The sequence below is a fragment of the Mobula hypostoma genome, chromosome 8 (assembly GCF_963921235.1).
Source record: "Mobula hypostoma chromosome 8, sMobHyp1.1, whole genome shotgun sequence".
NCBI classification, from domain to species: Eukaryota; Metazoa; Chordata; class Chondrichthyes; order Myliobatiformes; family Myliobatidae; genus Mobula; species Mobula hypostoma.
Window position 1 is genome coordinate 69,974,674 of NC_086104.1, and position 22,377 is coordinate 69,997,050.

Below are 22,377 nucleotides of genomic sequence, written 5' to 3' on the forward strand. Positions count from 1 at the left end.
ATAGTGTAGGTTAGATCTACTGATTTTGCTTGGAATCTTGTTCTGTATATGTGTGCGTATACTACTGACTTTATAGTGGTTCATCTTCTGTATATCAAATGAACCTCAGTTCCAATTTTGCAGCTTTTTAATATCCATAAACAAACTACTCAAAAGCTCCATGATGTTTATTGTACGAGGAATCGCTTGCTTACTCAGTGTCTATCTATGCACAAAACAATGTAATTAAGCATGACCTTTCGGTACAATTATCTAGGTCTGAGCTTGTGTTCCCTTTTAATAGCTATTTTGTCCATATAATTTTCTTGGAATGTATTAAGTGTGTATCAAAACTGATGTTTCAAATAAATTAATATGTCCCAAAATAAACAAGATTTGAATGATCAGTGAACAGTTATCCTTCTGTGTTTGCATTGCAGTAGCCTACAGTACAGGCATCTGTTGCTTCCCTGAACACATCTTCTTCATGAAACGTTGCACATAACATTCATTGGTTAAGCAAAAAAAAACTGATTCACTGTCCACAAAGAATGGCAGTGAAATTCTCTCCATGCAACCTGCAATTAACCAGAACTTTCATTTTTCACATCACTTTCTTTACCACTGTTGAATGTTATGGTATCTCTGCAAGAATCCTCTCTATCTCCTTGTACAGTAAGAACCCCCCTCTCCTACTGTCCAGTCTCTACCAGGTAGCCTAACAGAAACATCTAACCGCAGGAAGGGCACTGTTTGCTGGCTGGCAGAAAGGAGGAGCAGTGAAAACTGTACTGAGAGGGTTCGGTGACCTCCAAATCTGACCACCCTTGCACAAGCCTCAACCTTGCGATCATCCAAAGCTCCACTGCTTGTGTCCTATCTCACATCAATCCAGCAAAAATTCTCACAAGAATTTAAAAACTGTTCATCCTGTTTTCAAGTTGTTCCATGGCCATACACTGACACAGCTTCTAAACAATTGAATGAACCACTTGGTTACCATGGACATAAGATCTGGAATTCCCTCACTAAATCTCCCTCTTTCTCGTTTATTCTTTAAAGCAATCCTAAACCTGCTTCTATGACCAAGTCTTTGACCATCAATTCAAATGCACTGACTTTTATTTTAACCCTTGTTTTGATAGTGATCCTGTAAATTGCCTTTGGCTATTTTAGTTACAGTAAAGATGCTGCATAAATATAAATTGTTCCTCTGAAAAGAAACACTCTCATTTAGATGCATGTAATACCCTCTGGACAATCCAACTTGTTTTACGAGCCACTGATGTTTGTGGACTCCACTATCACATGGATCCCACAGCCACACACCACCCCTAGTGCTTTTCCAGTCAATCATGGGGTGTATCAGCATGTATCCACTTCCTTCAATAGACCTCCGAGAGGTGTTCACAAAAAGGGAAGTGAGATCCTTCACCCAATTGCAGTTGCTCATGATAAGGGAAAGGGAGGACCAGCAGCACTAAAAACAGCATTGAAACAAACAAAAAAGTTCAAACTTTCCTGGCAGCTAATTTACCCCCTACTTCTGAATAACCTGCAGTATTCATACCAGAAAACTTTTGCGTTTTCACAGCCGAGCAACAGAATTGGAAACTTAAAAAAAACTGTTCTAGATGATATAACATGATTGCTAACAGGAAACATTCTCACCCCAAGGAAGCAACCAATTGTAAAAAGGCACTTGACTGAGAGCCTCAGTCCTCATCTCGGGCAGTATAGAGTCTGCACAAAGTACCAATCCTGTGGACTTCAAAATTTTATTGAAAGTAATTCCAGGCATTAACAATAAACAAGGTGCAGAAAATTTACAAGCTTTTACACAACTCAACAGTTGTAGTTACTGTTTCACACTGTTAGATTTCTCCTGCCTCCACCCTGTTTTTCCTCTAATTTCATCACCCACACACCCTACACCACACCCCCTCCACAATATCCCAGTGATTCTTCAACTTTCAAATGCACGGACTGGGTTTCCTTACAACCCCAGCTGGCTCATACTGGTAATTAGCAATTAGCAGTTTACATTGTCTTATTAGAAGAGGCTTAATTAATATGAGCAGAGCTCAGATTTCACACATGACTGTGTGCAGGTGCTAACATGGAAGTCTCAGAATTAAAACTTATCCACGTGCTGAGATGAACAGGTTTTGCAAAATAAAGAGTGGTGAAAAAGGATACTGACTGGCCTTCTCCAATTCATCCAGGTACTTGCTATGTTTTAACAATGCCGGACGGGGCTTGTGCAAGAATTTTGTAAAGTATTTTTAAAAATCGAGTAATGAACTCTAGACCTTTGGTGTAACATTTGCCAGTGAATAACCCCTATCCTGTTTCATTCAGATACACTGCCTGGTTGTATTTAATTGGTATAATTAGTGGATACACGTATGGTTTCTTCCGTAAGCACGTAACAAAAAAAACCAAGGATTTTTGTGACATTAATTGCTAACAATGATTTGCATCCCATTTGCCAAGAGATACTATTCAAATCAACTATCTCAATTACCAAAGTGGGATTCAAAAATCAAGCTGTGTCACACTGAAACAAAACAAGATCCTGGGCCATTCTCTGTGCAGATGCTTGTATTCAGCGTGTAATTATCACCACAAAGTGCACCAAATTTAGATGCAAAGGCTAAGAAATTGCTCCAAGCTGCTCTTTTGGCACCCAAACAATCCTGTCAGTCGCCCTAACAGAGTTATGAAAGTCTCACAGAGAGTGGGAATTTCATTTGCGAGATTCACTGAACAATCTTGGTGGGTGGGTGGGTGGGCGTGTGCGTGTGCATGTGTGTGCGTGCGCGCGCACACGCCTGTGACAGGGTCTGAAACTGGCATGGTGGGCTTCAGCATGGCATCATGGCATTCCCCGTTGATGGGTTGCAAGTTCCTGCAGCTGTCGCCATTTAGCTCAGCAGGTGCGATCTTTGCAGGCTGCCCTTAAGGAGTCGTGCCACCATTCAAACAACTCTGTTCCAACCACTGGGGAGCGTTTGCTGCTGAATAAATGGACACCACAGTGATTGAAAGTGGGCAGATGTTTCCAGGTCTGAGCAACCTGGTGAACAACAGTGCCAACAGGAGGTACTTTCTATATCTGCCCTCCTGGTGTACAACCAGGTGCTCCTAGCAGGAGGTTGGCAGCGATGTCTCCACAAAAAAAACTTTTGCAGCTTCTATGTCTGGACTTTTGGAGAGACAGGCACACCAGCATATCTTTGTGTAAACTCTCCCCAGTCCAGTGGCCTGAAAGTCAACGGGGTCTCTACTTTCTGGTTATGGAGTTTGGGAGCAGTGGGTGGCAGAGGTCAGAGGTCAACAGCAACAACCTGGGATGATCTCCAAGTCAGGAAGGGGAAAGTGACTTTGATCTCGACCTCCGAAACATAACTAAAGGTGCACTTGAGATTGCCAAAGATCGAAGATCTCAGTGAAGGCAAATTATTAAGTCTGAGTGCTGGTCCTTTAAACTGAATAGTTTCAGGGGAAGCAGGATTAATAAAACCTGGTGGCTGTTAGAGTAAATAGAACAGTCTATTTTCAGACCAGTGTGGTTAAAAATCATACTGCAGATGAACATACACAAAGTGGGTCCACTTGGACTTACTTAACAAGCACAGTTCATACAAAAGCCATTTTGCTCATGTTTTAAGGGTGTTGGCCACCATTTAGTACCATTCGTCCAGAAATTGAGAAATTTCCCTTCTGTTAGTTACATTTTTTCCAGCATGTTGATCTCTCATCCATTTACAGAATGGTCACCCAGAACCATGATGGGCTACCTCCCACCTTTATCAATGGCTCCCGTTAAACACAGACAAGGTTATCTAGATGTCCCAACTAGGACTGAATGTTTTGTTGTCCATTTCCAGAATAATTTATGACAGTGGAAGCATTCACTGTACTTGTGTTGGTCAAAAAAACAACTGCTCAACCCAGCCCTGGTCTGCACGCACCTACCTTGAGTGCGCTATGCTTTGCATACCTGGTTCAAGGCAGCTGGATTCAGAGTACTTAGCAGCCCTGATAAGCCGCAATCTATGTAGGAATACTGAGCCTACAGCACCACTCATAGCACTGAGGTCAACTGCAGGAGGTCAGGGCGGAGAGGAAACTGGGTGTTGGGTAATTAATGAACCCTTGCCTCATTCCCCTCAGTTCAATGTAACTGCCTGGGAAGGAGCTCTCCACAGTTGTGACCTGCTACTCATAACTCCCAGCAGTGATAATGTCACAGCTGCATCTCGGGGGTAGCTGCTGTGAGTCATGTAGGTCCTGTTGCAACACAGAACCCTAAGCATCTTTGAAAAGGTTAACTTTTATTTTGCAACTTTTTTTTGTGGGGTTGGGGGGTGGGGAAAGAGGGTGTTAAGGGAGAACCACTCTCAATTGGGCATTAGCTCTAAGCACAGCCAAAAAAAAAACACAAGGAGACAAGGGATGAAGATGGTGTTGAGAGAAAAGAGCAAGTGTAGTTTGATTTTGTAGAGGGGTTAGATATCACTTACACTGGAGAAACTGGGCAAGGAAGAACAAATGAAGAATCTCCTGAACAAAGATCTATACAGCTCTGGGATAATTCATTTCCCCCCCCCCCACCCTCAAGTACAGCACTGATTTTTTTGGGGTGGGGAATGTCCAGATTTGCAGGAGAAGGAGGAGGAGCACACACACACCGCTGAATCTGCACTCACTGACACAGTCAACCTGGAAACCGATTGACAGAAGATTTTATTTATGTTTTACGGAGCAGCCTTCAAAATGATTTCCAGGAGAGAGAACAAGTGAGTCTGATAATGGAACCCCTTACGGAGTGTGATAAATGACTGCCAGGGAGTGAGATCCATACTGCTGCTGACAAGTATCTGAGGGGTGTGGCCGCTGATGTTCGACGACATGATGAGCATATTTCCCTCACTGCCTGGAGTAATAGATCCTCCTTCGCCCTCCTCTGCCCCTCCCCCATTGAACTCCACAGCTCTCCTGCTGCTGCCCTATGCTGGGGCTGCTGCATCTCATCTGCCCCAGTAATTAGCAGAAAGGTGTATTCTGTTAATTTCTCGTATCAGTACTTCCCCCACCCCCCCATAAAGACATTATGACAGTTGTTAAAGACTTAGAAAATACTCACACTAGATCTTAACCCTACACACACACACACAAACTCTGCAAACAAAGGTTTGCATTTTGCCTTGTACTGAGTTTTCAGTGCTTCTCTACTGACTCACTACAAGGAGATACACCTGGCATTAGAGCTACTTGGAGCGCTTTTTTTAAAAAAAAGTGTTACAACTGCAAGGAAGAGGCCCCCAAGTTTTTTGGCAGGGCTTAAGCTCTCATGAGGGGCTTTGATTGCCAGATATCAATGCCAAGACATTCCTCATTGTCTTTCAATTAAAGGGTGCAGACCTAAAAAGAAAAAGGTACTAGAGCTAGACGTTCTCTGGAAAACCATTTCATACTTTTGTGTGTGGGTATGTGTGTTGTGCAGGAAGTGAAATGATAGAGCAGATGGGGGCCCTCATGTCCCCACCCCATATGAGAACACTATTGAATACTGGCCACAACTGCATCAAAATAATTCTTACCCTGGTGTGGCCATTACTACAAATAACAGCATATGCCGGGCAGGAAGAAAAATGGTGACGTGCCAAAAAAATTGCAACAGGTAAATATTAATTATGCATGCAAGCTGGAAGAATTAAAGGAAACAAAATATTCCACATACAACACGACAAGAAACAATGGTGTGCAGGAAAGAATTTGAGATTATACCATCTCCATATTGATTCATCATATATTTTTAAGCCAAACTGATGCACAGAAGGAAGAAATCTGAGAGACAAAGGACTGTGGCAATCTCGTTCCAGCAGAGAAGGGTAAGGGGGGATTTGACAGAAGTGTTCATGTAGGGATTCTGATACAGTGGCGGAAAAAAGGGAGAAATTCTTAACACAGAGGGATCAATAATTGGAGGATACAAAATTTAAGATATTATTAATTTAAGGTGCCATAGGATTTTGTGTACTACAGTGCTTCATGTAAAGGGGCAATGGAAAAAAATCAGTTTAATAGACTTGTAAGAGGAACATGTTTGCAGAACAGTAAGGAATGACCAAAGTGATGGGACTGGCTGAAGAATTCTGTAGTGCCATCCCGATTAGTTTATCTGGACAAGTAGAAGAGACAAGTTCAATGCAGGGCATCCATACAAGTGTAAGACGGAGCAAGAGAGGAAGTCACTTATTTCATTTAAACGCACCAGTTATTTATCCACAAAAAGATATTTTTTTTTAAAGAGCAGCTCAATTTATTTTAAACAGCATTTGAATTGTGCAACAAATTGTCATGGTTCAAGATGACTGGAATATGCTCAACTTTTGTGGAATAACACAACACAGAAGGCCCATCTGGCCCGTTGTACCTATATCAGCTCTTGGAATAAGCTTTCCAACCAGTCCCACCTACTCTCTCTTTGCTCTCAGCAGTGTGATCCAGATCACAACTGATTATTGCAATACATGAAATGCTGGAGGAACTCATATCAGGCAGCACCCGTGGAAGGGAATAAACAGCTGACCATTCGGACTGAGGCGCTTCATCAGGACTGTAAAGAAACTACACTAGGAAGGTGGGGGGAGAGAAAAGAGTAACTAGAGATGAGGGGAAAAGTACCAGAAGTTAGAGGAATCGATGCTCATGCCATAAGAGGAATAAGAGGTGTTGTTCCTTCAACCCGAGTTTGGTCTCACCACAGCAATGGAAGTGTCCATGACTGAAGTAATTTCTGCCTATCCCTCCTTAGCCCCTCCCCAACTTTCTTATTCTCGCTTCTGCCCCCTTCCTTTTCAGTCCCGATGAAGGGGCTCAGCTCAAAGCACCGACTGTTTATTCCCCTCCATAGATGCCGCCCGACCTGTTGAGTTCCTCCAGCGTTTTGTGTGGTGTTGCTGCTCTAGATTTCCAGCATCTGCAGAGTCTAGAGTTTATTACCAAAACTTTTTCGCTGCGGTATCATCCTTTTAAAATGGTGAAAAACTAATCACGATTTTAAAAGAAGTTTTGAATGCTACATCTTTCACTGGAGGAGCAGAGGAACAGTTGATGTCAGGTGTACAATCCAGAGGGTTTGAGCTATCACAGTGAGATAGTAAACTCATGATGAAGAGAAGTTCATTACAAAAGGGCCACAAGCCATTCTGAGCAAGATGTCCTGCTGTCTTGCGTGTTTAGGTTATGGGAGCACCCATCTCTGTTACTCACATTGCTGGTACTTACTTACTTTATAACTTTGATTTCGAATGTTGCCACCATATAAAAGAAAGTGCAAGTAACCTCTCTTGTTGAAATGTAGAGACAATAACTGCAACAATCGGATCTTAATACAATCAATATCCCAAGGTGTTCCCAGAAGTGATATTCAGACTAATTTTGACAACAAGCCAAATATCAACCATAAGCTCAAAGATGTGGATTTTAAAGCTGGCCTGAGAGAGGAAGAGGTGCATAAATGGACACAATTGAAGATATCGGGGATTACAGGAAACACAGCCAACAGTAGACAAAACAGATTAATATTTTAAATTATATCAATATTAAATCACATAACTAAAAACTCAGATTTCATTAAGGGAAATAGCAACATTAAATATATTCAAAATTACTTATTGCAATATGCATTATTCCCATCAATTCACTGCAATCTCCTGGACAATACTATAGTTCACTCTTGAGAACCTGGAACAAATAACATGTACAAAAACAGGAAAACGTTATTTGGCAATAAAAGCTATTGGCCTTTGATGAATTACAAATTCTACAGCTGAAACTTAGAGAAGGGAATGCAGGCGAAGTACACGAGAAATCTTAAGTGATTTTCAAAAGTCAGTAACGTGTACCCAAATAAATTCACTGAGACAAAGAAAAAGAGTAAATATTAGACTCAATGATCTCAGTACTTAACAGCTGACATTAAAAAAAATCCTAAAAGAAAGCAAAAGGCAATAGATATCGTTACCACAATTTCTGGCTGAGCAGATGGGTAATTCTAAACCAGCAGAACAAATCCTACCTCAATATACTTCATACCTCTTGATGACAAAGGCAACTGCTTTGAACATGAACATTCTTTACTAACTACACCAACACAAAGCAATGATAAATAATTAAAATCACTAAATTATACACATTGAAGGCTAGCAGATGATCACATTCACAAAAAGTAAATTGCGCAAGTTGGCAGTTAAAGGTAAGAAAGTGACCGCGCAGAAATGTTATTGAGCCAAATAAGTGAAATAGTGGGCAATGTACTCAACTAGAAACAGATGAAACTAGTTAATGGTGTTTGGCTATTGAATGTCAGAAATAAAGTGGAACAATCCATGAGAAAACCTCATATCTAAGTGTAAATCCCAATTTATTGTAAAAACACACAGAAGAGTTTGCAGATACCACAACAAATATAAAAATTAGGTGTGGTATGAACCTGAACTCCTCAGGAACAACAATAATTTTGAAATTTAGTAAAAAAAATTCTCCTAATTAAAATTGTGTTATATCGATGATGACATGGTGTCCATTGACATCTGCAGTGCCCTATTTGGGAGTGGAAAAGATAATGAAATTACTCCTGGGTAAAGTGGCATTGGTAGGGATTTGTTCCACACCTGACTTTATATTCACATTTAGAGCACCCTTCACATCTCCTCCAGTACTTTGTCCGAATGGTCACTACACACACACAAGCTGATTCACAGAGTATTATTAGACTGTGACCATCTTTGAGCTCATTTTCTATATTGAATACGCAACGAATTGGGGAAAAATATACTCGGATTGTTAAATCATTTTTGTTTTCTTTTCCTGACTATCAACTTTTTCAAAAAATTCCCAGAAAACGAAGTTCATTTTAGTATTATACTTAAAATGCTACTCAACAATGATGTGGTGTGCGTTGTGATGAAGTTACGATGTGGGCACAGTAAAGAAGTCACTCATTTATATCACTCAGTTAATGACGGCATCAATTTGGATTTAACATATAATAAATCCAAACTCAGATTTTGCATCGACATTTTATAACAAATAACCAAGGGGAACAAAATCCTATCACAGCCAATAGGCTGGGTTCACTCGTAAAACCGTAGGTGTTTACTGCCTAGCTAAACAGCATCCAGTGCATCAGATACAGTTTTAAAAGCATTAAAAAGTACAGACTAAAATACCATCCTGAGGAAGGTTAAAAGCCATTCCACACCAAGGGTGGAAAAAATTACTCCCCAGTCCAAATTCTTCTTTCCACATCCAAAAATGCCAACATTTAGAGTTAAAAATCATAAGCAAACCAAAGAAATTCATGTTTCCCCAAGAATGAGTACTTTCTCACTTACACCTAATTTTTACACTTTTTCATTGCCACTCACTAAAACAAACTTGTGCTGTCCCTTAATGCTCAAGCTACCACACTTCTATCCAAGGCACAATGATGTTAGGGCCGGACAATTCACTGATGACTGTATAAGCCTCAAGGATTATTAAAGTAACATCCGAGTCCAAGTTGGAAACTCTGCATCAAAATAAAAATTTAAAGTTTACCAGGTATACAGGTTGATAGTTCTTCAATATGCTACTTTTAACTTTGAGACTTGACTTAGATTTACCCCAGAATGTGGACATTGCTTGCAAAACCAGGTGTTTATTGCTCCTGACTGCCCTTGAGAAGTTGCCTTCTAAACCTATCGCAAGCCGTGAGGTGCAGCTTCTCCCACATATCCAGTAGGTGCTACATTTTGGATTTCTGACACAATGCTAATGCAGGGGTGCCACTATCTTTCCGGGTCTGTGTGGTGTGTGACTTGCTGGGGAACTTGCATCTGGTAGTCCCATGGTCCTGTTCACCCTGTCCCTTGTGGCTAAAAGGTCTGAATTTCAGGATGAGGGTGGTGCATGAGAAAAAGGAGAACTTCCATTTCACACAGTTCTTTACTCTGATGCCAGAATTAGTTGAAGATTTGACCTGTCTTAGTAGAAAGGACAGAATAATTCTTCAGATAATTGTGTAAATAATCACAGCAGTCTGCGTCAGTGATCAAATATCTTCTATTGGATATTAATTCCAAAATTTAATGTGGTCATGCACATATTTTGCGATGGCTTTTAACTGCTTTATTAAATAGAAACATAGAAAATAGATGCAGGAGTAGGCCATTCGGCCCTTCGAGCCTGTACCGCCATTCAGTGCGATCATGGCTGATCATCCAAATCAGAACCCTATACCTGCCTTCTCTCCATACCCCCTGATCCCTTTAGCCACAAGGGCCATATCTAACTCCCTCTTAAGTATCACCAATGAACTGGCCTCAACTGTTTCCTGTGGCAGAGAATTCCACAGATTCACCACTCTCCGTGTGAAGAAGTTTTTCCTAATCTCGGTCCTAAAAGGCTTCCCCTTTATCCTCAAACTGTGACCCCTTGTTCTGGACCTTCCCAACATTGGGAACAATCTTCCTGCATCTAGCCTGTCCAATCCCTTTAGAATTTTATATGTTTCAATAAGATCCCCCCTCAATCTTCTAAATTCCAACGAGTATAAGCCTAGTCGATCCAGTCTTCCATCATATGAAAGTCCTGCCATCCCAGGAATTTATAAGCATTGATATGAACATTTAAGTTCTGAACAGCAGATTTAAATATGTTTAGTTTCACTCAATAAAGATGCAGTGGCTAAAATTCCATAGCCTACTGAGTTACTGAGAGGGAAATCTTTGAAATTTACTATTAGGGTGATCAGCTGACAACCAAGGGAAGTTACAGAAAGTTAAGTATTTAAAACACAGCGGATAGGAGGCCTGACTACAACAGGGCACTGCAGTGCTTATAGGATTTATGCATTTAGTGCAGAAGACAAGAAGAACCCACCAGAACTTCAGGCACCCTGACCCTTTGTGCCACAGGACTCATTAGAGCAGTTCCCCAAATTATTTGATTATTCCAGGCCATGGGATGTCTTCCCTCCAACCACAACAACACCCACAGTGAATCCCATTGCAATAAGGACAGCTTGGTACTGAAAGAGCGACCACAACTTTAAACTGCACACAGCATCCGAAGCCTGTAAGTAAACAAAGTTGTCGGAAAAGGTCTTCAGTACATTCCGATTCACACCTAAATGTGAGAAAGCATTCTCAACTGCACTTCCCTCGAGTTTCATCACTCTACTTTGCTTCTTTTTCTCCCATCCTGCTTCCCAAGAAATAAGCATGAATTTGCAAAATAGAAATTCTATCTTTCTTGACTACATTGTCATTTTACCCAGTTTTCAAATGTTTCATTTTGTATAACAGGTATCCAATACAAAATTAAAAGTAGGCAGTTCAAATTTTTAAAAAGTGTAAAAATAGATGGGAGGGCTCTACAACGGGTAGTTAAAACTGCCCCAACACTGAACCATCATGGACGTATTGTTACGAGAATACACATAAAATTAAGATGTTTGCTGGCCTGGGCTAGCATCAGTGGCATCAGCAGTTGGTCTGCCACCTGCCCTCAGGGGAAGGAGAGATAAGGAACAATGGAGCAGCGTCTGGAGATGTGTAATGGAGGGACGTGGGAGAGGGAGCTGTCTGGAGCGGCTCCCCCCCTTTGAACCCTGAACTGTTTGAAGTGATGGACAGGCGATACCCCAGCAGGGGGATAAAAAGGGACAGGTTCGCTAAGACAGGACACACACGCCACCCGAGGTAACGAGACCCTGGAAGCGGTACGCTTCTCACGAGTGGGTGAGAAGTACCAGACAACGACCAGGGTGGAAAGGTACGATCAGCGGGAACCCGGTGTGTGTCCGCCCTTGCATGGGTGCCGGGTTCACTGCAGAGGATCGACCGCATCTGGAGGAGGGGTCACAGTCGGTGACCTCAGGTGACATCACCAAGGACCCGCCCAAAAGTTGCTCGTGAGCAATCTCGCTGGTCTGTGAGTGAAGCTGTGCTGAATGATGAGTTGTTCCTATTCTATGTCTCTCTTCCCCCACCTTGTCCATCGCCATGGCAACGATTACTGCGAACTGAACTACTAACTGGACTGAACTTTGAGTCATTTTGAAATTGGTCATTTACCCCTAGACAACGATAGAGCTTGATTGATGCTGTTATCTTAATTCTGTGCACATGTGTGGTTATCATTGTTGAATTGTTGCATTTATTATCCTTTCGATTACTGTGTTGCTTGTTTCTTTAATAAAACTTTCTTAGTTCTAGTACTCCAGACTCCAACTGAGTGATCCATTTCTGCTGGTTTGGCAACCCAGTTACGGGGTACGTAACAGTATATACAGAATGGTGCCAGGAAAAGGTCAGCAATTCATGAAAGCTCTAACCCACCCTACTCATGGACTGTGTCTCCCGCTCCCATCGGGGAAACGGCCATGCAACAGCCACACCAGGACGACTAGACTCAAAAACAGCTACTTTCCCCAAGCTGTCAGGTTGATCAACACCATCACTACTTTAGAGTTATCTTATGTATAGATACTCCTGTACCTAGCGTCACATTGTGTACATACAATCAGTATTTGTATTTAAACTAATCACATTTATTGTGTTCTTTATGCTTATTGCGTTTTTAATGCTGCATTAGATCAGGAGTAACAATCATTTCATTCTCTTATACATTTGTGTACTGACGAACAGCAATAAACAATCCTGAATATTCAGTCACCAGATCTGTGCTTCAGAAATTTGGGATCGAAATCCACTAAGACCCCCTCTATTCCCTGATAATCTAACAGGCCTATGCGAATTAGAGCCGGGGTGGTCTTGAGTCTTCTTGTTTTTCATGAAAGAGTGCACACCACGTAAAACACACCCAAGATATGAATACAACACGTGAGGCCACAAGGAAAAAAAGTGATGCGCTCAGCACATTCTCCCCAAAGTTCTGAGAAAAAGTCGGTAAGTCCTTAATCTTCCCTTCCTGGTAATATCTGGCAACTCTTTAAAGTCAAGTCAACATTAAAAAAAAGGCTACATGTGACTGAAACAACATCTCCCATTTTGTTCCCACCTCCTGAGCCGAAAGCTTCTGAAACCACTAAGTCACTGACCTGAAGTGCACATTATTATTACGTGCTGCTTAAGAGGGCAAGAGCTACAGCTGCACATGAAAACCACCGTCATATTTCCTCAATTTAAAAAACATATCTGGTTGGCCATTACACTGTATGGATTTGCATACCTCAAATTTTATGGGAAAGTTAAAAGAGCACTTTGTATATCATTCTCTTTCTTACTTTTGACAATTGCACCCATGTCTGCTTTAACTGATTTTTAAAAATTATTTCTGCCACACACTCTGGCAACAACTTCCTCTGCTACTCGTCCTCTCAAATAAAAGAGAATGCCATGATCTCGACCCAAGGTTTACTTCACAGGACAAGATGCAGATAAATGTCAGGCCAGCTATTTCACAGCATTTTTCTAACCCTATTTTTAAAGCTCAACACATGTCAAAGCTTTCTAAAACATATTTTCACTGAGGCACAAAAGCAACCATTTAGCACACCGGTAAAAATCTAATACTAGTCTTAATTACCCATGCACTTAGCAAAAATCGGAACAGAATTTAGATTATTTATCACGTACATCTGCCCAGTAGCGTTGCACAAGGTCATTATTTAAAAATAAACTGTAAAATAAAACTACAAACAAGCAATCCAATAGCAATTGTTAGCCTCAGTACAATCACTACGTTTTAAGTGTTGCATGGCAAAGGGTCAGTCAGAACATTAATTAACCAGGTCTCCATTAAAGTGTGGAGACTTCATCAAGTTTACATAAACTGTTTCAGTATCTTGAGGAGAATTATACTGAAATATGTAACACCACCCAGTAAAAACAGAATTGTTTTCAATGTGCCCAGGACGCTACACATAAAATACAAAATTGAATTGTGCAGATTCCTACTTCAGATAGTACTCCGCGTGCCTGCCATTAGCATGAGCAAAAACCAAACATACTTTTACACAGATGTTGGCTACCAACCCAATGGACCCACTGTGACCGCCTATAAAATACCATTCTGCCAAAGCAATTCAAATATAGTGCATAAATGTTTAACCACTTGCCTGCTAAGTAGGTAAAACTTTGGATATGGCATGAAGACTGACATCTGGAATTTTAGAAATTCCCGCGAACCACGTTAAAGCAGAGAACGCGCAAGGATTCCATACTGTATCCATGCCAGAACAAAAACCACTGTTTCTTACATTTATGAACTACTTATGTCCTTGTTTGAAAAGAAACAACATTATACAAAGTGATATAGAATTTTGTAGCAAAATGGATAATTTAAAGAAGAGCAAAAGCAATCAATTCTTAACTTTTTGGAATAGTAATAGAACCTTCATTGTTGAAATCAGACTATACTGCACATCACAATAATTATCACCAGAAATGCCAGTATAAAGTTACAGCATCCACTGCATTTAACTGCTCTGAGCCAAAAAAAAAACTACTTTCATATTACACCTGGAAACTCATTCCTGAATGTTCTTAGTGGGTTCCTGAGATGCACACATTGGAAAAATGAGGTGCGTCCAATGACCGATCTAAAAGGACAAGTTGATGTTACGTGTTTCCCGAGTTGTGGTTATGCCCAAGTTAGCACTTCTGGTATTTTATGATCAAGTTATTGAAATGATGAATAATGGATATCCAGTGATAATTAAAAGAAAATTGCAGGGAAGACTTATCTGAGTTCATAAACAAAAATAGGAACTTAAGCAACAAGGAGCAATAAAAATCTTTGAAACACGATGGATGAGTTTGTTTTTTTCCCACGTACCCATTAACCTCCTGCTATGTAGTATTTAAAGCACATTTCTACGCTATTTTATTTTGTTAAAGAGGCGATGAGGGGGGCCTTACAGACATCAGGAACATCACACACACATACAAAGCTTCGCAGAGAACTTGGCAGGCCGCTGGATAGACGTAAAATACAAAATGTGAATTATAAAGCTGTATTAGAAAGGATTTCATTCCAGTGACAACAGTTAAAGAAGCTCAAATCATGTTCAACTGTCACCTCATCACTTAATGATCTTACACTTACTCTCAGAACAATCAGAAACATTATTTCTACCTCCCCCACAAAGCAAAGTGAGCTGGGAGCTGGGATTAATGAAGTTTAAGTACAAATTCTATCTGAAAGAAAATAATTCACACTGAGTAAAAGTAACCTGGAGCCTGAGCCGGAAACAGCTGCTCTGCCACATACAGGAAGGGTGCGTGACCAAGCAGCGTGCAGCTTCAACAAGTGTGTCAGATGTTCTTCACTGTCACGAGCTCAGGATTGTTAGTGGGAGCGTAGTAACTCAAATGAAGTATTCCTCCAATCTGAAAAGAGGGTTCCCCTCCGGTAGCTGTTCCATCAGAGAACCTAGCATGGGGCCACAACTGGATAATGACCTTACACTGGGTATGGTGCAGGGCACATGTGTGGATTTAACTGGAAGCCAACTATTATCCTGACTGGGAATGGGGAGTATTTGACAGACCTACACTCATGGCAGTTTAGAAGAATCGGTGGTGGTGGGGGGAGACCTAATTGGAATCTATTGAATATTACAAGCCCCAGATAGATGGGACATGCAGAGGATACTTCCAATAGTAGGAGAGTCTAGGACTAGAGGGCCCAACCTCAGATTACAAGAACAGGCTTTTAGAACAGAGATGAGGAGCAATTTCTTTAGCCAGAGGGTGGTGAATCTGTGGAACTCATTGCCACAGACACCTGTGGAAGCCACATCATTGGGTGTATTTAAAACAAACTCTTATATGTTCTTGATTAATAAGGGCAAAGTTTATAGGGAGAGGGCAGAAGAATGAGCTTTGAGAGAGAAAATATGCTATGATCAAATGGCGGAACAGACTTGTTGGGCCGAATGACCTAATTGTATTCCTAGGTCTTATGGAATGGAGATACGGCTGAAGTTTACTCATACTACATAACTCAGTGTGGGGCCAATAAGAAGGGAGGGGCAAACACAGCAGACACTGAGTGAGTGGAGCAGTATTAGAATGGTCAGGCTTTGGCTCAACGGGCTTGGGCAAGCATAGGTGTAGGTTCTAAATAGTGTAGGTTTCACGAAAGTATTGTTTTTCTGTTAATACATAGCTAGTGTGCTGAGAATGGGTCTGGAGGATGTGGTATGTTCTTCGTGTGAGATGTGGGAACTCTGGGAGACCTCCAGTTTGCCTGATAACTATATTTGCATAAAGTGCACTGAGCTGCACCTTCTTAGAGGCCGTGTTAAAGAACTGGAGTTGCAGCTCGATGACATTAAGTGGGAAAAAGGAGGAGGTCGTGAAGAGAGAATAAGCAGAAAGCAGAAAAGTAGGGTAATAATCTCTGGACTGCTGCCTGTGATGTTGGAGTCTATAATTACAGATGAGGCTTCAGGGTACTTGGAGGCACAAGATAAAATAAGCCAGAGTCAGCATTGTCTTCCAAAGGGGAAAATTTGCTTGACAAATCCGTTGGAATTCTTTGAGGAAATAACAGGCAGGACAGACAAAGGAGAGTCAGTGGATGTTGTTTATTTGGATTTTCACAATGCCTTTGACAAGATAAGAGTTCATGGTATTACAGGAAAGATACTGGCATGGATAATAGATTGGCTGACTGACAGAAGGCAAAGGGTGGGAATAAAGGAGACCTATTTTGGTTGGCTGTCAGTGAGCAGTGGTGTGCCACAGGGGATGGTGTTGGACCACTGCTTTTCATGTTATATGTCAGTGATTTGGATGAAGGAATTGATGGCTTTGTGGCCAAGTTCGCGGACAATACGAAGATAGGTGGCAGATGAAATCTAGTATAGGGAAGTGTAAGATCACACACTTTGGCAGAAGGAATAGAAGTGCGGACTGTTTTCTAAATGGGGAGAAAATTCACTAATCAGAGGTGCAAAGGGACTTGGGAGCCCTCGTGCAGAATTTCCTAAGGGTTAATTTGCAGGTTGACTCAATGGTAAGGAAGGCAAATGCAATGTTAAGCACTATTTTAAGGAGTGCAAAAGCAAGGATATATTTCGGAGGCTCTGGTTAGACCACACTTGGAGTATTGTGTGCAGTTTTGGGCCCCTTATCTAAGAAAAGATGTGGTGACATTGGCGAGGATTCAGGAGTGTGATCTCGGAAATGAAAGTGTTAACTTCTCCCTGTAACCTTTGAGGTTCTAATTAATCAAGAACTTATCAACCTGCACCTGAACTATCCTGAACGACTTGGCCTGCACAGCCTTTGGTAACAAATTCCACAGATTCACCACCCTCTGGCTAGAGGAGCTCCTCCTCTCCGTTCTGGATGTAAGTCCTTCAATTCTGAAGCTGTGCCCTCTGGTCCGAGATGCCCCATTAGAGGAAGCATCTTCTGTATCTAGGCCTTTCAATATTTGATAGATTTCAATTAAGATCCCTCCTCGTTCTCCTAAACGCCAGTGAGTACAAGCCCAGAGGCATCAAATGTTCCTCATAAGTTAACACTTACATTTCGGGCCAGAGAATAGCATTCAGAGGGGTAATAAATCAGCCACGGTGGAATGGCCGAGCAGACTCAACGGGCCAAATGGCCTAATTCTTATGGTCTTATTATTTGAAAACTACTGAAAGTATCATTTATCTCACCACACTAATCCTGTTTCCTTATCATGGATTGGTGACTTCTCTGCATTAATGATTTTATATTTCATTAAATTGCACTTTCAGCCAAAAAGGTTCGAAGTGAAATACTGCATTTTATGTGACATGTCAGCACACAAGGTAATGACTCAAATCCAAAGAAGCTTATTCACATAATGAATCATTTAAAAAAAAATGATTAATGTGATCAACATCGAACCCCGCACGTTCATCGAGCTTCTATACATCACTGAGGCTTCAACTTGTAACAATGATATTCTCCCAATCTCCCGTCCACTCTCTACAGTGTATGAGTGATAGGGGTCACCACCGTATACAACAGTGATCTTTTTGACTATTGGCCAGCTGTTCAAAAACATCAAGTATCCAACGGTTCAGCATTGTAGAAGCTGCCTGATCTTTCTATGGAAATCTCGTTGAACTTTGCACAATAACTCGCAAGGCCACATTTACGCAAATGTATAAAAATGCACAGCTAACTGGCGTTTACACAATCGTAGAAAGTTGCATTTTTTTGGTCAAAAATGTAACTAAGCCAACAGTTTTCTAATCGCTAAACATCATGTAGTCTCTGCCCGTACAAAAAGAAAATCAAATCACTGAAGACAACTGCAGTTAACTGCCGTATTCGGGGTTTACGGGGAATAGTTGGCTTTCTCGGGGCTGCTGTGCTGACAAGTGCAGTGGATGTGGATTTCGAGCAGCCCGGATCCTCCGCCAATGCCAGACGCGCTTTAACCCGCAATAGCTACTCCGCTCCTCTCGCCACGGGACCGGCGCCAGGGTTCCGCTGCATTTTACTAAATACCCCGGTACACACTTCCAAAGTTCGCTTCTATCAACACCAAATGAAACCGAGCGTCGGATTAACAATTGCTGCTCCTTGAAATACATAGACATACGCGTGTGTGTGTGTGTGTGTGGGGGGGGGTTATATTTATAGCTGTCTGGAGTCGCACTCACGGGCCAGCAGCAGCTATCCTTATCTACTCTCCCCAAACTGGACTAGGATCCACAACCCCAGAGTCTCCCGATACCATGATGGTCACACTTACCCTCAGTGACAACTCTCCGTCCACTCCGAGAAGGAACCAAAGGAACCCAGCAGGGAAAGGGGAGGGGGGGTGACTGTGTTTATTTAAAAAGAGGTATAAAAACCAAAAATACTTTAAACAAAATCTCGCAATCGCTTTTATAAACCGCTACAAAACAGTGGAACTAAAGTGTGCCGTGCTATCCCATTCCTCCAAACTATCTGGATCCCTCTTCAGTCGAACTTCTTCATATTGTTACAATGAAACAAGTCGAGACAGGAGCGAGACACTCCGCGCAGCGGCCGCCGCAGACACCTCGCCGATTGATGGGCTGCGCAATCGTTCATAGGCTCTCCCCGGCCTCATCGGCCCGCCTACCGCCCCCGTTCAGTCCATCGGCAACCAGCGTTCCCGTGACGGACGGCACTGCGAGCCACTGACAGGCCGGCTATGTAAATAGGCTCCCCTTGCAGCCCCGCCCACCCAGAGCGGCGTCACAGAGCGCTGGGGGAAATTGCTACAAGGCTGGGAGGCAGGGGGAATACATCGAGTTGTTTGTTACAGGATCCCGGGATTGTTACTTCACCCTATTATGCAACCACAGGGTTGTCACAGTGAGATCCACTCAGACCGCCGGCATGCTTATAGTTCGGGACAATGTTCTTAAATTACTATTTGCACGCGCCTTCCAGAAACACAAACAAAACTAGTGTCACTTGCGGTGCAGAACCCCATTGACACGGTTCAAAGAGGTTATTCTGAATAACTTGTAAATATTGAAATGGTTGTAAGTGAAAATATGCCTTCATATAATATTCAGGCGAAGACTACGTGCAAGCCTGTCATAACTGCGGGGAAAGTGCATTTACATTTGCTTGAAACATTATACCAAGAGTAGGTTTCCTTACAGCTCGTTAGACTCGGCCGATATTTGCATGTATAAATAGAAAATGAAGCAGCAAAATGCCAGTGGAGTGCGTCACGTTCCAGATTGGAGAGCACAGAGGCGGGATTTCCGCTCGGCCCCAGTAAATCAAACCCTCTTGATCGCTCTTGCTTCCGGCAAGTGCAGGCGATGACTGGAGCTTGGAGCCCGGTCAACGCACACAGCAGCGTGTCAACACTGCGGATAGCATAGCCATGGTTTGAAACTCTCCACTATTACACGCAGAACCGACAACCTGTGCTTATGATAGGCTTTCCGCGCTGTGAAGTGTTCCCAGACACTTCGCCTGGGCCATATTGCCAGTCAATCCTTGCCATGGGAGATTCGTACGGGGACAGTAGGGCAAATTATCCAAATCTTGGTCAAAGGTAGGTTTATAGGGAAAAAAAACTTATGAGGCTGAGGGTGGGAAAATATTGGATTTCAGGACCTACCGAGTTGAAGGCTTATCCGCTAATGTGGATGATATACCGAAGGAGATCGAGTCAGAGGGAGAAAGGCGTGTTAAATATAACAGTATTTGTCAATAAAAGCCTTAATCGCAAACTTGGAGATAAGGCAAGAGCAGATGTTCCCACCAGGATTAGAGAATCATTCTGTAATTCAGGAGAAACTTTTGCCCAGGGAGTGGTGAGAATGTGGAACCTTCTCACACCAGCAGTGGTTGAGTTGAATGTTTAGTTGCATTGAAGTGGAAACTATGAAAACGTCATAAACAAATGGGATGATGGGGTTGGATCAAGTTGAATGTGGAGCATAAAAACAGTGGCATAGACTGGTCATGAGTCATAATGTAATTTTACTAGCAAATATGTGAAAAAAATTAGATATTGAATGCAACAGAGTTACAGAGAAAACAGGTCCTTTCGCCCAACTGGTACATGCTCACTGAACTACAGTATAATGTCCCTTGTAGGATACCTTAACATGAAGTATTAAAGGATGTTTCCAGTAAGCAATGTATCCTGAATAAACTTCAGTTACATTTTGTAGCAAATGGCGCTAAATTTGCAATATTCTGTGAACTGCCATGCCTTGTGTTTCTTTTGTGTTACTGAGTAAATAATCATAGTTAATACTCAACACAGTAATGAAATATTAGTGAAGATGTTGTATTTGACACTTTATGCAAATCTGCATAACCACTGTGGCCTAATAGTACTAGTCAGCAAAACACAGCTATTTGGATGACCTGACCCAGCCAACAGCTACAATCGAAATAAGGTCATCTTTATTCATTGTGTTTATAAAACTTTGCTGTGAACAATATCTACTACATTTTCCTAGGTGACAGTAACTTCAAAAGCAATTTTAACTGAGGACAAAATCAGCTTTGTCAAATTGTGAAATCTCAGGATTGTGTTTAACAAAAAGAAGCAAACCGTAATGCCGTCGCAGGCAGCAGGAAAGTAAAAAATCCCAGGCTGGACATGTGAGTCATGGGAATTGTGGAGGTATCGTGCTGCTGGAACTGCTTGTAAACATGTGCACACATTAAGAGAGGCTGAAGCACGACTAAGTGTGAATTATGTATCTAATGTAAATAGCAGAATATGTTCATGTTACAGCAGAAAATAAAACTGCATTTTGTGTCTAATGACAAAAGAAGTTTAAATATCCGTTGCATGTAGGAATTTGAACTAAAGTTCCAAAGTACACATCTCTTTTTCTCTCATTCTTTCTCTTTATCAAGTTATATGTGAACTGTTTGATTTTAAGAGTAGTCACCAGAGTGGCAGTTTGATACTGACTAGCAAGGATTAATGACATGACACCAATTGCATCCCGATGTCAGCACTGAAGGTTGACAACTGCAATTTTTCTAGTTCTGCAACAAATCTTCTCAGAGTGTGAATTCCAATTACTTCAGAATCAAAATCAGGTTTATTATTACTGACAAATGTGATTTTTTTTTTGTTTTGCTGCAGTAGTACAGGGCAAGACATAAAAATTACGATATGTTACATCAGAAGCACACTGTCCTTTGCCATAAAAAGTGGTTGTCAACAGTATTCAAGAAATGAAATGTATTACTTGCAAATGCAGTGATACAAACACAGTCTCTGTTATGTCTCCATTAGATAATACGTTGCTGATGCTTTGTCCTGACAATAAAGAATTATTTAAATAATGTGATGGGTGACTTCTTACATATTGTTTCAGTATGGGGGGGGCAAGTGGGAAAATAGATATTAAAAATGATTTTGATTTTATTTTTCAGCTTTTTCCATACTTGTACCACCCTCTGAGTGAAGAACCCCTCAGGTACCCCTTAAATATTTCACCTTTCACCCTAAACTGGTAACTTGTAGTTCTAGTCTCACCAGCCTCAGGGCAAAAAGCCTGAATGCATTTATCCTATCTATACAGTACCCCTCATAATGTTGTATCCCTCTCTGAGAGCTCCCCTCATTCTCCTACACTCCAGGGACAAAAGACCTAACCCATTTAATCTTTCCCTATAATTCAGGACCTCAAGTCTGGGCAACATCCTTGTAAATTTTCTCTGCACTCTTGCAAGCTTATTGATATCTTTCCTGTACGTAGGTGACTAGAACTGCTCCCAATACTCCAAATTCAGCATCACCAATGTCTCGTACATCTTCAACATGACATCCCTCCCAACTCCTTTATTCAGTGTCCTGATCTGTGAAGGGCTTTGTGCCAAAAGCTCTCATTTTGACCATATCTACCTGTGCCGC

General features: G+C 41.6%; 1 protein-coding gene and 1 long non-coding RNA gene across 2 annotated transcripts in view; one reads left to right on the forward strand and one right to left on the reverse strand.

The window, feature by feature from the left end:
- Window positions 1–19,030, reverse strand: part of sertad2b (SERTA domain containing 2b) — a 91,981-nt gene extending 72,951 nt beyond the window's left edge. Inside the window, exon 1 of the mRNA XM_063056102.1 lies at window positions 18,751–19,030. The gene's annotated coding sequence lies outside the window, so the exon portion shown is untranslated. The remainder of the gene's footprint in view (window positions 1–18,750) is intronic.
- Window positions 19,031–19,909: 879 nt separating this feature from the next.
- The window catches only part of LOC134350625 (uncharacterized), a 36,205-nt gene continuing 33,737 nt past the window's right edge, over window positions 19,910–22,377 (forward strand). Inside the window, exons 1-2 of the long non-coding RNA XR_010018945.1 lie at window positions 19,910–20,043; window positions 21,897–21,940. This is a non-coding gene — a long non-coding RNA (uncharacterized LOC134350625). The remainder of the gene's footprint in view (window positions 20,044–21,896; window positions 21,941–22,377) is intronic.